The sequence below is a fragment of the Phoenix dactylifera genome, chromosome 5, assembly GCF_009389715.1.
Source record: "Phoenix dactylifera cultivar Barhee BC4 chromosome 5, palm_55x_up_171113_PBpolish2nd_filt_p, whole genome shotgun sequence".
Taxonomy (NCBI): Eukaryota; Viridiplantae; Streptophyta; class Magnoliopsida; order Arecales; family Arecaceae; genus Phoenix; species Phoenix dactylifera.
Genome location: NC_052396.1, coordinates 15,562,031 through 15,575,733, shown reverse-complemented (window position 1 = coordinate 15,575,733; position 13,703 = coordinate 15,562,031).

The following is a 13,703-nucleotide window of genomic DNA, read 5'->3' as shown; positions in this document are numbered from 1 at the left end:
GGTTGAAATAATTCCAACTCAACTCACCAGGGATCATCGATCATCAATATGATCCCTGTGAGTCTCACCATCCACTAGTGACACCTAGCAGTATGTAGTGGCTACCCAGCAGAATAGAATGATGAACCTCTAGGTGCAATTATCGTATGATACAGTCCTTCTATCGTGGATCTGATAGTCCCTAGACTCTACCAAAAGTGCATGGGTCATGACAAGTAGAATAGGGCAAAAAGAGTATCGTTTCCACAAGGAGGCGATTCAAGTACCAATTTATAAATTTCCTATATTATTTAGATGACCCCAAATTGATGTGACTGACTGCAATTTCTTGACCTGAAAAATCAAATATGAAAGGTTCCTAGGGCTTAGATTTCATCAATTGAATTCCTTCAATGAATTTAAATCTAATTGTTAATATTCTGCTAATTACAATGACCGAATTCCTTTTTTTTTATGTGATATCCTCTTTCAAGGCATAACACCTATACCTATATTAATCCTATGTCTACTTTCGTGATCATAGAAATTAATATAAATTCATTATGATTTGTGAAATTCTTGATTGTAGGTCACAAGGGTGTGCATTTATTTCTAAACTACACCACCAATGCTTGATAAATTCACCAACTAATATTGAACTTCAACTTTCGTTACTTCATTCAACATCTTAAGCATGCAATTCATGGCCAGTAAATTGCAAGAATGAAAATCGAATTCATCAAATTGCAATTAACAAAAGATATTCAATACAACCATACTCAATTCATATCAAAAATTCAATGACTACGTCCTAGCCCTAGGATAAGAAAACTAGCAAATCATAACTAATAAATCAATCTAATTATTTCTCAAACATAGATTCGCATTCAACATTCTTAATAATAATTCAGCAAATAAAAAAATAAAAAAATATATATAAGAGAAAGGAAAAGAACTCTGTATTTGCAAAAATCCTTCGCTCCGTTCTTTCTCCCAGAATTTCAGCTTTTTCTTCCTCTCGGAATTTCTAGCTTTTCCTCCTCTTGGAATTTCAGATTCTCTGCAAATTTTTTTTTATCTGCTTGTCCTCCTCTTCGTATCTGCTGGGCCCCCTTCTCTTCTCGGATTTTTTTTTTTTTTTTGAATTTTAAAATAGATTTCCTCCCTATCTACTAGCTGAAATCCGAAATTCTAGGCTGATTTTTAGACTCGACTCCCATCTGGATTTAGAGCACCAAAATGATATAATTTGGAGTTGGACCCTTCATGAAAGTTTTAGATCTCATTCTCAACCTTCCAACGAACCTAGGTTTGTATTATTCTGACTTATATAACTCCAGATACAAGCTGAAAACCGAAATAGGATCTGCGCTGCAGTAAAATTCTGGACAGATTCGGACTTCTCCGTTTCGGCTAAATTTTGGACTTCAAAACGGCAGAACTTAGTTTCATGATATGCATAAAAATTTTAGGTCTACGTCTTATCTTTCTAGCAAGATAAACAATATATGAAACGGAGGTCTGTAGCTCCAGTTAAAACCCAAAAACCAAACAGTATTCTGCGTTGACTAGACCAGCCCAATTTCAACCGAATTCAATAATTAAACACCTGCAAAATACCAAGAATTTTCAAGAATTAAATAAATGTAAAAGACACCTAAATTCTAGACAAATGAGCTAAGAATATACAAAACACTCTAAAACAAAATAATTAAGACTAAGAAAATGTATGAAATAAATTTTCACATCAGGATCCCTACAGTGAAAACTCTTTCTCCACTTTATGTCTAGATTTATTCGACTTGAGTTCGATGATGGAAAACTCTTTCTCCACTTTATATTACTGCCCTGGCCAAGGTCTTAGAACTCAGTCTGATAAATCACATAGGATCACTCCTCTTCTATCAAGGTCGATAGATTTCATGTAAGTGCATACCCTACTCCTACAGTGAACCTACCACAGCCAATCTACACTACAAGGACCCATATGACTAGAGACCATGTATACGTGTAGTCAAACTACAATAAGCTCACTGTGAGTAGCCGAAGCACCACAGGTTAAAGGACCAGTCATACTACTGCAACATCAAGCAAGTCACTGACGAGTGGATAGACATCCAAGTGACTTATTATTTTGGTCATGCTCAGTACCCTTGTTCTCTAACAAGCACCTGCACTATCACTTCAGTGTCCCTACACTGTGGACTTGAGTCTCGTCCATCCATAAGGAAAGCGATCTGCGCACTGATCGGATTGATCACCATCCTCGTGATGATCCATTGACCAGGAGCATTTAGAAATTAATCACCAATGATACATGGCTCAAATTCTCAACTCTTGAGAATATGTATCATCATCTTATTAATTCCTTGGACGATTCATAGACACATAAACAATATGAATGAAAAGATGCCCATTTATTATTCAATAATAATAAAGTAAAGTACAAATTTATGTCCCAGAATTTATAATGTGTCCGCCAGATTGGCATCTAGGGCATACATCTAACAATGGCTTCGGAGGTGCACGGGCGCTTTGGAGGGGTCCTTCCCCCGGCTAGTTCTCAACTGAACTTCCTCCTCTGATGGTGTTGATGGTGTTGGCGATAGGCCTGTTGTCATTTGGATCTTCGGATAGTGCGGCATTTTCTGCCGGCCTCCTTTCATTGCGCCAGTTCCTCACAAACCGGTTGAGTACTCCGCGCCAGATGAGCGCCTCGATCTCATCCTGGAGCTAGAAGCATTCCTCCGTGTCGTGGCCATGGTTCTGGTGGAAGCGGCAATACTTCCTAGGATTGCGCCAAGCTCCTGTATCCCGCATCAGAGGTGGAGGTCGGAAGTAGTCTTGACTTTCTATCTCCATTAGGATCTCTGCCCGGGAAACATTGAGGGAAGTGTAGTTCTCGTACTTCCCCAAGGACATTCATGGCCGCGGTAAAGATTTCGGTCGAGGCGGGGACCTTGGTCGAAGCTGTCCTCGCTATCAAGGTGGACTCCTTAGCCAAGGTAGGTCCTTATCTCGGCGGGGAGACCGGCTTCTCGGGCGGCCGCGCTCCTCGCGGCATTTCTTTTGCTTCTTTGAGGCCTGCTCGGTCGCGCCCCGCCTGAAGGCGATGGCCTCTTCGGCCTTCGCATACTTCCGAGCTCGGGCCAACATCTCAGTGAAGTCGGCGGGGAAGCTCTTCTCAATGGAGAAGAGAAACCTGTAAGATCGAGCCCCAGTCTTTAGTGCCGACATGGCTATCGGCTGGTCGAGCTCGCGAACCTCCCAGGTTGCTGTGGTAAAACGGTCAAGGTAATCTTTGAGGGACTCTCCCTCCTTTTGTTTGATGTCAAGGAGGGAATCCGACGTTCATCGCTGACGTCGGCTGGCAGCAAGGTTGGTAGCGAACTGCCTATCGAGCTGCTCGAAAGTGGATACCGTACTCGGCTTTAGTCCAGAGAACCAGAGCCAAGCCGTTCCCCGAAGAGTTGCTAGGAAGGCCTTGCAGAGCACAGCTTCCGAGGACCCCTGCAATGCCATGAGGGCTCGATAGCTTTCCAAATGGTCGAGGGGGTCGGCAGCTCCATTGTAGGGCTCCACCTGGGGCATTTTGAACCTCGGTGGGATCGGCTCGTCCTCTATCTGACGGAAAAAGGGGGACATAGTGGTGAACTCAAAGTCACCCTCGCGCTTTGCCTTCCCGCTGTGGAGCGCTTCAATCTGGCGCTCGAGCTCCTCGACCTTCCTATCGAGTTCCCCAGCCTGGGGGATTGCCACAGTAGTCTGCTCCGGCTCGTGTCGGTCCGGGGCTGACTCAGCTTCCGAGCGCTGCGGCCTTCTATCTACGCTCCTCCCTGGCAATTCTCTCCAGGGAGACGCTCGGGCTGAGTCTTGGTAACACCACCGCTCTTCATTGTTGGCCCTCGAGGAGCCATGGAGATTCTGGCCCTGGGGCGCCGGTTCGTTTGGAGGAAGCACTGGCTGGACTTGGGCCTGTGGAGGCGGCATAAGTGGGGCTTCCTCACGTTGCAGGCCTTGGACGACTGCGGCCAAGGCTTGAACCTGCTGCACCAGGATATTGAACTGTTCCGGCTGGACTTGGGGGACTGGATCAGCCGAAGGTGGTGAATTCTGGATAGAGTGTCCAGAACTTGGTGGGAGACGCCGGGAGGCATTGGAGGCTCTTTTGCTTCTCAACTTCATGGCCACAACTCGGGCCCTTCTCTAGCGCCAACTGTTGCTGCAATTTGGACCCGGGGGCGACCAGCGGCTGAGAAAGAGGAGCTCCAACGTGAGATGACGGGTGGTGGTCCGTCGGCGGGCGGCATCCTCTAGGAGACCTACAAAAAGCTGGTGGCCGGGGTTTCCGGCGTCGGCCCTCCAATGCTTAAGTCAGAGGGGGCTAATGTGTGGAGGGAGAGAAAGTATCTTTTAGAGTTTCGGAGTCCAGCCCCTTCTAAGAGGGAGGGGTTTTTCTTTTATAGAGGAATACAGAATTACCTACGATGTGATGGGGCGAACGGGTTACCATCAGATTGAGCATGATCGTGTGAATTAATGCACGATCGTGTGAGATCAGGCCGGAGCCAGTGAGTCGTCGTGGCTGATCAGACGTGGCTGAGCGGGCGAACTGCTTGCCGTGGAGGGCTTGAGATCCGTAGATAACATGCGCATTGATTGTTGAGTGAGCCGGAGATCAGCGGAGGCCGTGCGTATTGATTGTTGAGTGAGCTGGAGATCTGCGGAGGCCATGCGCTTTAATTGTTGCAGGGTATGGTCCCCGGTCGAGCTGCAGAAGGATGTGACCATAGTGGGTGGATAGTGAGGTCGGGCTTCCGAGGTCAAGGATGCTGAGGTCGGGCGCCTGAGTCAAGTGTCTCGGAGTCGAGCGCCTGGCCGGGGGCCAGGTCGGGAGCCCTGAGATTGGGCCTCCGGTGGGGCATCTTGAAGTCGGACGCCTGGCCAGGGGCTAGGTCGGGAGCCCTGAGGTCGGGCCTCCGGTGGGGCGTCTTGAAGTCGGACGCTTCCAGCTCGGGCGCCTCCAGGTCACGCGCCTCCAGATCGGGCGCCTCCAGATCGCGTGCCGGTGATGCATTCATGCATTTTGGGGTAATCCGTTTTTCCCCCAACAAAACCATATTTGAGATGCCTGGAATCGAAGCAGTGCACATTTGATACCATCCCATGCAGCTACTAGTTCTGCAAAAGGAACAGAGGAAGATAGTAGGGTCCGACCAGCAGCCCATAGTAGGTCGGGCAGGGTGGTCTCTCCCGGGGAAACCTGCAGCAGCTCGACATCCCTGTAACAGATCCATCAAAATCTACTTTCAATACACCGAGGGAAGGGGGCAGCCGGCAAACTAACTTCATGGCTGAATGGCCGAATGGCCAATTATAAGGACTCGCCCAGTTCCTTGTGTCTTGAAATGCCCCTTCTCATGAAGCAGGGAAGAATCCATGACCAGATGACGATGGTTGCTGCCAGAAACTTTGTGCATGAGGACCAGGGCATTGATCACAGGACAGCATGTCCTCACCAATAATGCCCCGTCTATGTGGAAGCTCTTTGCATGGGAGTTTTGACCATATAAGTTTCCAGCAAAACATTTTAATTCTCATACAAGTAGCTTCCAAATCCAAGTGGAGGAGGCAGATGTACCTGTTTGAGAAGAAGGATCAAGTACTTTTTGTGGGGATGTAAGGAAGCATGTTTGAGCCCCAAGTTATTTGATCAACCCATAATCCTGCAGCTATTGGAATAGTGCTGATTTGGATGATCATTTCAGCTGAAAAAGCAGTATTTAACCTGTCCTGGTTCCACTTTCGATCTGTTGTGTTATGAACTCAGCCACCCGGGTGTTCATAAGATCCAACTTCATGTTGAGATATGGAGGCCTAGCACATAATAACACATTGGAACACCATAAGTCCTCATAAATTTGAATTGAATTTGAGGAGCAGAGGCTACTATTTTCCTCCAAATGATCGAGCTTCGATGTGGTCGTTTACGTTTATGCTACTGACCATGAAACGAGTATTTTGCAGCTGCTGCCTGTGCCCGCATGGAGTGTGGATTAAGTACCAATTGAGCAGCTAATTTACACGTAAGTGCTTGCTGCCTAATAAAGATTGATTGAAGGCCCAGACCACTGTTTGTTTTAGGAGAGCGCACAATGTCACATGAAATAAGGTGTAATGCTCAATTATTTGAAGAGTGAACCCTTAGGAAGACTCCAAATTCCTTCTCTAGTTGATGAAGTATTGATGTAGGAACATATGCAGCAGACATAGGACATAAAGGCAATGAAGATAATACTGAGCGAAGCAAGGATGCTATACCCACAAAGGATAGAGCCTTCTTTTGCTATCCTTCTATTCTCCTTTCAACTTTATCCGTAAGAGTATTAGTCTTGGGTTGAGAGTTTGGTACGAGACAATAGAACACCCAGATATTTCCATACTGCTTCTTTGATTGGAATTTGGAATATGTACGTACCCAATTTGAGATTTCAGTGATGCAGGGGTGAGCGGTCTACTCTTGATGTAGGACTTAGTTATATTGATGGCCTGACCCAATAGATTGCATTACAGATTAAGCAGCATCTTTAGACATATAGAGTCCCTTGTAGTAGCTCACGCTACCAGAAGGTAATCGTTTGCAAAGAATATTTGTGATATAGAAGGTCATACCCTGCTTGGTCCCTCAGGGTGCTTGATTGCATAGTAGATTGCAACAATCTAGATAAAATTTCAGAGCATATAATAAATAAGGTGATAATGGACATCCTTGTCTTGGTCACATTGATGGGTTGAACCATGGGGTAGGGGTGCCATTAACTAATAATGCAAATCAAGGTTTAAGCACACAAGCCAATAGCCATTTTATGAATCGAGGATGAAAACTGTAGTGGGTTGATACCTGCTTTAGAAATTGCCAATTAACCCGATCATATGCCTTTTCCATATCAACTTTAATTGTCACGCGACTTCTAGTTCTAGGTGTTTTTGTTAATGAGTGCAAGATTTCTTGAGCTAGCATTATGTTTTCAGTTATATTATGACCAGGAATAAAGGCTCCTTGAGTGGTGGATATCAAGGAATGCGTTTGAGCCGGTTGACCATTTTTTTTATCCACTAATTTATAAATTGTATTGCATAGTCTAATTGGTTTATAATTTTGGACCTAAGTAAGGTTTTGTATTTTTGACATTAATGTGATATGGGTGTCCTTCCATGAGTGAGGCATAGATTCATACCTCAAGAAATCTTTAACTGCTGTACATACATCTATACTAGAATTCTTAGAAGAACAACTGGGGAACTCCATCTGATCATCGTGCTTTTTCTAGTTGCATGCACTTCAATGCCTCCTCATTTTCCTCAGTGACCTTCGCAAGTAGCTGATTGTTCTGTTGTGGTGTGACCTGGGTAGTAGGTGGCGGTAGCCATGTACATGGATGATGTGGTTGTTGTTGCCATTTTTATTGAAAATGATTAATAGCAGATCTCTAATAACTCTTCTTTTTTCTTCTAGGCACCCTTGAGAACTGTGTAGCACAGTAATCCCTTAGACATCCTTCTTAAAATTTCACTATAATCTATCTCAAGTTTACTGCTCAATTATTTTGTTGAGTTTACAATTAAACCTAGTTGAGTTTCACTAGAAACTAACCAAAACCAACCTAACTATAGCCTTTTCTAACCTTTACAATCCAATTTTAGGTTTGGATAAACCTATCCCCTAAGTTCCAAGCCTTTGAAACTTGTCCCACACAAAAATAGTAAATAAAATCAACGAAGCAATAAAATAACAAATCTCCTTAATAAGCAAAGTAAAAGTTGTTGAAGCATGAAATGAATGTTGTGGAGGCTCTTCTTTAATGCTTAGAAGCTTTACTTGAATGCTCTCTTGAATATCACCCAATATCACTTCTTCTTACTCTCCAATTTATTTGGAATGCATTTGTATCTCAAAAAGTTGCTGGAGAGCAGTTTCTAGCCATTGGAGGGGTGAAAGGGCTATTAGAGATGTGTACATTCCGTTCTGCACTTGCAAAAAGACTAGCCGTTGGAGCTATCAGGTGTAGAGGGGTCAGCTCCTTGTCTTCTGGTGTTGACTCCTGCACGGCTAGGATTGACTCTTGAGGGTCTAGGGTAAACTCCTAAACAAGGCATTTTTACTATATTCTAAAATTCTTTTATAGCCATTCTGGGGTTAGCTCCTCTTGGGATTGACTCATGATCGGCAGGGGTTGGCTCTTGTGTTGCTGGAGTCGACTCTTGGAATGCCCATTTTTCACCTTCCTCTATTTGACCTTGTGATAGTTTTGAGGTCGACTTTTAGAAATGGGCTAGCCCTCTCTAGCATTCGGGGGTTGACTCTTAAATGTTGGGGGCTAGCCCTCTCTATTAGTCCTAAGTTGGGCTCCTGTATAACTAGGGTCGACTCCTCTACTCCAGAACTTCATCAAACCTTATAAAATCTTCTCCAACTTAGGCAGTTTGGTTCATTTGCTACTCCAATCAATCAAGTCATTTAGGAATCATTTTTTTGACTTTCTGCATACAACTTTAGATACTCCAAGACAATAAATGTTGATCCTAAAGGGTTAATTTTGATGATACGAAATAGTTGAATCAAAAGTTGATTAATCAATTGCTTTGAGTTTAATTAATTAATTTCAGAAAGCAAGAAGAAAGCCTTTAGCTACTCTTGAACGAAGATCATCCATATGAAACTCTACATCAAGAAACTGAACTCCAAAAGGCTATAAAACCAATTCTTGGAAGGTCACATACAAGATAGAAAAATTTTATCCGGAGCTATTTCAAGAGTTGACCCTAAGTTTGCAACAAGTCAACTCCAACACACTATCGCTGATTGATACGCCTTCTCGAGCCGACTCCAGCTGATCGTGAGTTGACCCCAGAATGGTCTCAGAGGATAGACAAGTCGACCCATGAAGTACTTGAGTAGACTCCAGCTTAGCAAGCATAGATTGCAGACAAAAGTGAATCGACCGCAGAATGACCACAAAGAAAAGATAAAGAGCTGAAAAAATTATCGCGTTGGCGAGTCGACCCATGAATTTCATGAGCCGACTCGAATCAAACTAGAGTCAACCCCAGAATGGCCATAGTGTTTGTATTGCCCCTTTTCTTCAATTAAGACATCATGCCATAGTGTTTGTGTTGTCCCTTTTCTTCAATTAAGACATCATGCCAATTGCGTAAACTTGCCACTTCAAGATGTAGTGCAAACAATGCCCACCATATTCTATTATCTAATGGTCAAGAAGGTGATGGGATGTACCTATCACCACATCTTATTCTTAGATTCTAATTCGGTCAAAACATTAGCTACATAATTCATCCTATCGGCCTGATTAGGTCGAATCTTATGGCCGAACCATCTTAGTCATGCCACTATCTTAATTTGTATTTTTTGAATTAACTTTGTACTTTTTGATACTTGCAGATTGTAGTCAAATCAATCCAAATAGACATAAATTAGTAGAGCGGGTTAATTAACTCTTTACATCGTACTCAACCTCACTTTACATTAGTTCAATTTCAACCACAATGTTTTTGACAAAATGGCCGAATCTTTGCCCAGTATTTATTTCTTCAAGTCAAATCATTTTCGAACGGACTATTAATTAGCACCTCAAATCAGATAGAAATATGTTGAAGCATATCGGTCATATCTCCATTAGGGATGCAAATGGGTCGGGTCGGATCAGGTCAGGTTCGAGTCGGATCCAGATCGGATCCGGGTCCGAATCGGATTGGGTTCGGGTCCGAGTCGGATCCACTTTTTTTGCACTTTTGGAGAAGAATTTGGGCAAATCTAATTTGGTCATATCATAATTATGAGGTGCTGGGCGACCCATGACTTGAAAGACTTGCAATTGACCTCCAGTCAGAACGGATGGCTCGTGACGGGCTAACTAAGTCGGTCTACAAGCCAAATTTCATACCACACTATTTTTTATCCATATGACTGATTGGACGGAACTTGGTGTCTCCCAGCTCCCCTCTCACGAGGGCAAAAAAAATCCCAGACCTTCTTCCAAAATCCAATTCCATCACAGAAAACTGGCACATGACCCATATTCAGTTCAGCGTCCCCTCACTTTCTCCCTTCAAAAGTTAAAGGAAACAAAAACCAAAAAACAGAAGGAAAAAAAAAAACCAGCTACCGAGACACCAGAGGTATCAACAGTGCAATAGATCGAGAGAGAATCCTGACGGGCCGAGGTTCCATTGGATTCTATGAACCTATGCCTGTTGCTATCCTTCCTACTCCCCTTAGAGCTTTTCCCCTTTCTCTTTCTCTCTTCGGATCCATTCGGGTCGGATCGGCTCCGTTCGGTAAACCCAGACCCGACCCAGAAAATGATTCGGGTCCAATTTTCGGACCCGACCCAGACCCACGAGTCCTCAAATTCGGATCGGGTCGGGTCTACGCGGACCAGATCGGATCGGATCACGGGTTGACCCGACCCATTTGCAGCCTTAATCTCCATCAGCTCGATTTACGTTAAAACTGCAGCGGAATCAAAAGTTACTGATACCATTTGATTCTAAACTAGATAAGTCTCTTTTTTTTTTTTGGTCAAAGCGGTATTTCATTTCAAGTACCTCTAACGTGAATACAACCTGACATATCAAAGAAAACTAAACAAAATAGGGAGTGTGGGATGCACTCTAAGCTAGTCCAGAGAAACTCTCTAGAGTGCCGGGCAATATAGGAGGCGACCCAGTCTGCTGCACTGTTCGCCTCCCAATATACATGAGATATCTAACAGAAGGTCAGCTCCCGCACCAATCTACGTGTATCCCGTATCGGGGGATGGCCATCCCCATATGTATCGACACCTCGTATCCAATCAATCACCGTGGAAGAGTTACCCTCGAGGCAGAGACAATCGGCCCCCAACACTCGTGTCACATACAAAATGCCCTCCCAGGTTGCGCGCACCTCCGCTCCCACGACAGTCGTATGCGGTGTACTCTGTCCTCTAGCAGCCACAAGACTGCTTACATGATCCCTAATCACAAAGCCCATGCCCCCAGAGGCGCCATCCTCTGCCATGCCACCATCGAAATTCACCTTAAGATAACCAGGGAATGGGGGTACCCAAGAAAAGTAGCTAAACCTGGACGCTGAAACAGCAATACAGGTACCCCAGATATCCCTGGCCCTCTCGGGTGGATTCGATGAGGCCATCATAGATACCTCCGCCGCCTGCCGTAGGGCTCTCTCAATCACAACTCGAGGGAACGATCGCCCGCCCTCGAACATGCGATCGTTCCTATCCAGCCAAATATGATGGCTAAGTAAGCCACTATAGTACCTGTCTCAGCAGAACTCGGCCTCCGAGTAGACTCACGCAGGTACCGAAGCATATCCTCCAGCATCTCCTACAGCAGAGGGAGCAGCGCAGATGCACGTCTCTAATGCTGCACAGCAATAGGGCATCGAAGCAGTACATGGCTAATAATCTCCTCAACATCCAGGCACCTCTCGCAAAGTAGATCCAACCTCATCCTCCGCCTAGCCAACACACTCCTGGTCGGAAGGCCGCCCCAGGCCACCTTCCAAAGAAAGAGCGCCACCTTGGGATGCACTCTCATCCTCCATATCCAACCACCGTCAATCCGCCTATCGGGCTCCCTATTGGCCCAAGCGTGAATATCTCTGGCCCGTACCCTCGTCAACCATACCAATCTATCTGGCTCCTCCTAGGTCTGTATCGATAAAGCCAAAATTCTCTCCATCAACTGCTCCTCAAAGGCCTCCCGTATCATATTTACATCCTATCTCTTTTTTTTGGGATAAGCAAGTCACAGATCCTGTGCCCGACTATCTGCCCGAAGTGATTTGCGATCTACGTGTCTTTGTTCTTTTGTCTTTTCCACTGTGCTCATTTAATGCACATTACTACATGTCAAAACCTCTTTGGACGTCTCTAAGTGGATGTGACAGGCAAGCATGATAAATATGGCCCGAAGTGATTTGCGATCTACGTGTCCTTTCTCTATATAGCTTAATTGCTCGCAATTATTTTTATAAAGCTGGTCCATTTTTGTCCGATAACCTATGGAACTCTAACTAGTCCTTGTCTTTCTAGCCCTCTAGGGCCCCTACTTCCTTTGTTGCATCACCTGAAGCCTGAACCTTCATCTTCCAGATCCATAATTGAGAGAGAGAAGAGAGGAGAGAGAAAAGAGAGATTAGAAAAATCTTGGGTTATTGCATTAGTCAGCCCTTAGGTAATAATTCCAAATCCTTCAGGCCAAATGATGCTAGGTCCTATCTTCAAGTTTGGGGTCTCTTCCTATTTTCCTTCAATTTTTCCTTTTTATTATGAGAAAACTTTTCATGAATGGTCCCATTTTAAGACTTCAATCTAGGATGGCCATGATCCCTATCGTCCTTGGCGTTCCATCTTATTTTTGTGGGACCGCCGAGTCGACTGTGTTGGGAGAATAATGGTTTTTTAAATATCATCTATTTTTCCAAAATCCCCCTTGTAAACAAACATTCTCTTTTGTCGGCCGCCATGTGCTTTCGGCCTGTGCCAACCAACACACTACATCTCAACCATGGCATATCCTCTCCCAAGTAGTTTGATTTAGGTATTCTTTTCGACCTTCGGCTAATAGGTGAGAAATTTTTGGCTACCATGCAAGTTGATGTTCCTCTTGACAATTTTGGCCTTTCTTTAGGAAAGTCTGCTAGCTACACCACATATATAGATTCTTACGAAAATTGCACTGGCCTTGTTTTTCACCACAAACTTGTAGCTTTTTTATTTGATGTGGGTTTGTAAAAACCTTCCCGTTACAAATCAATTACAGTAGTAAAAGCTCATCTTTAGGCTTGCCACTGCAGTCTGCAGGGGCTGAGGATTGGCCTATAGCTCTTTCTCCTTTTGTTTTAGGTGCTTTGTATAGGGGCCTCAAAGAATTTTGTTCTGGTTCCACCAGCTGTGGAGGTCCTCTATGGGTACTTCAAATCTGGTTGTATGCTTATTTTTCTGAGTTTTGGCTAGCAAAACTTTGTTCCTACTCTTTCTGCCCTCTAGTTGGATTGGAAGGCCCTTTCTTATCTGTCTTCGAATATGTTCGTTGACTCTATGAAGGTTCAACATGACAAACCAATGCTTTTTATTTTCCTTTTCTTCATACTCCTCGGCCATCATGGCTTAACTTTCCTAGTGCAGTTATGACTTCGGAGGAAACCGAGGAGATAGAGGCTCTTGGAAATTATTTCTAGTTCCTCGTGATTTATATGTTAACTCTATCATTGAGTTTTTAGGGAACCACATATGTTCAGTGGAACACTATTCTCCTGGCCTTTCCGCTCATCATTTTGGTTTAGCTCAACCTATCTCTTGCCCTTCTTGTATTCTCTCTCTAATCTTTTCAGTTGGTCATTGATGACCGACCCCGATCTGTTGGCCTCGGAGAATTATATCCATGGTCGGTCCAAAACCGATTTTCAGTTTATCCCTTTTGATCCAAAACCAACGTAGCTTGATGAATTCCTTTCTTGGTGGGAGGTCATTTAGTCAAAATTAGATATTAGTGAGCAATGGCCATTATAGCATGAATCGACCAAGGTTGAAAAGATACTTCGTCGACTCCACAGCCTAAAGCCTTGCTTTGTTTATAGGGTGCAAGTGATGCAACGGAGGCTTTGCCGACTGATAAAGGTAGCTTCAAAAAACTTT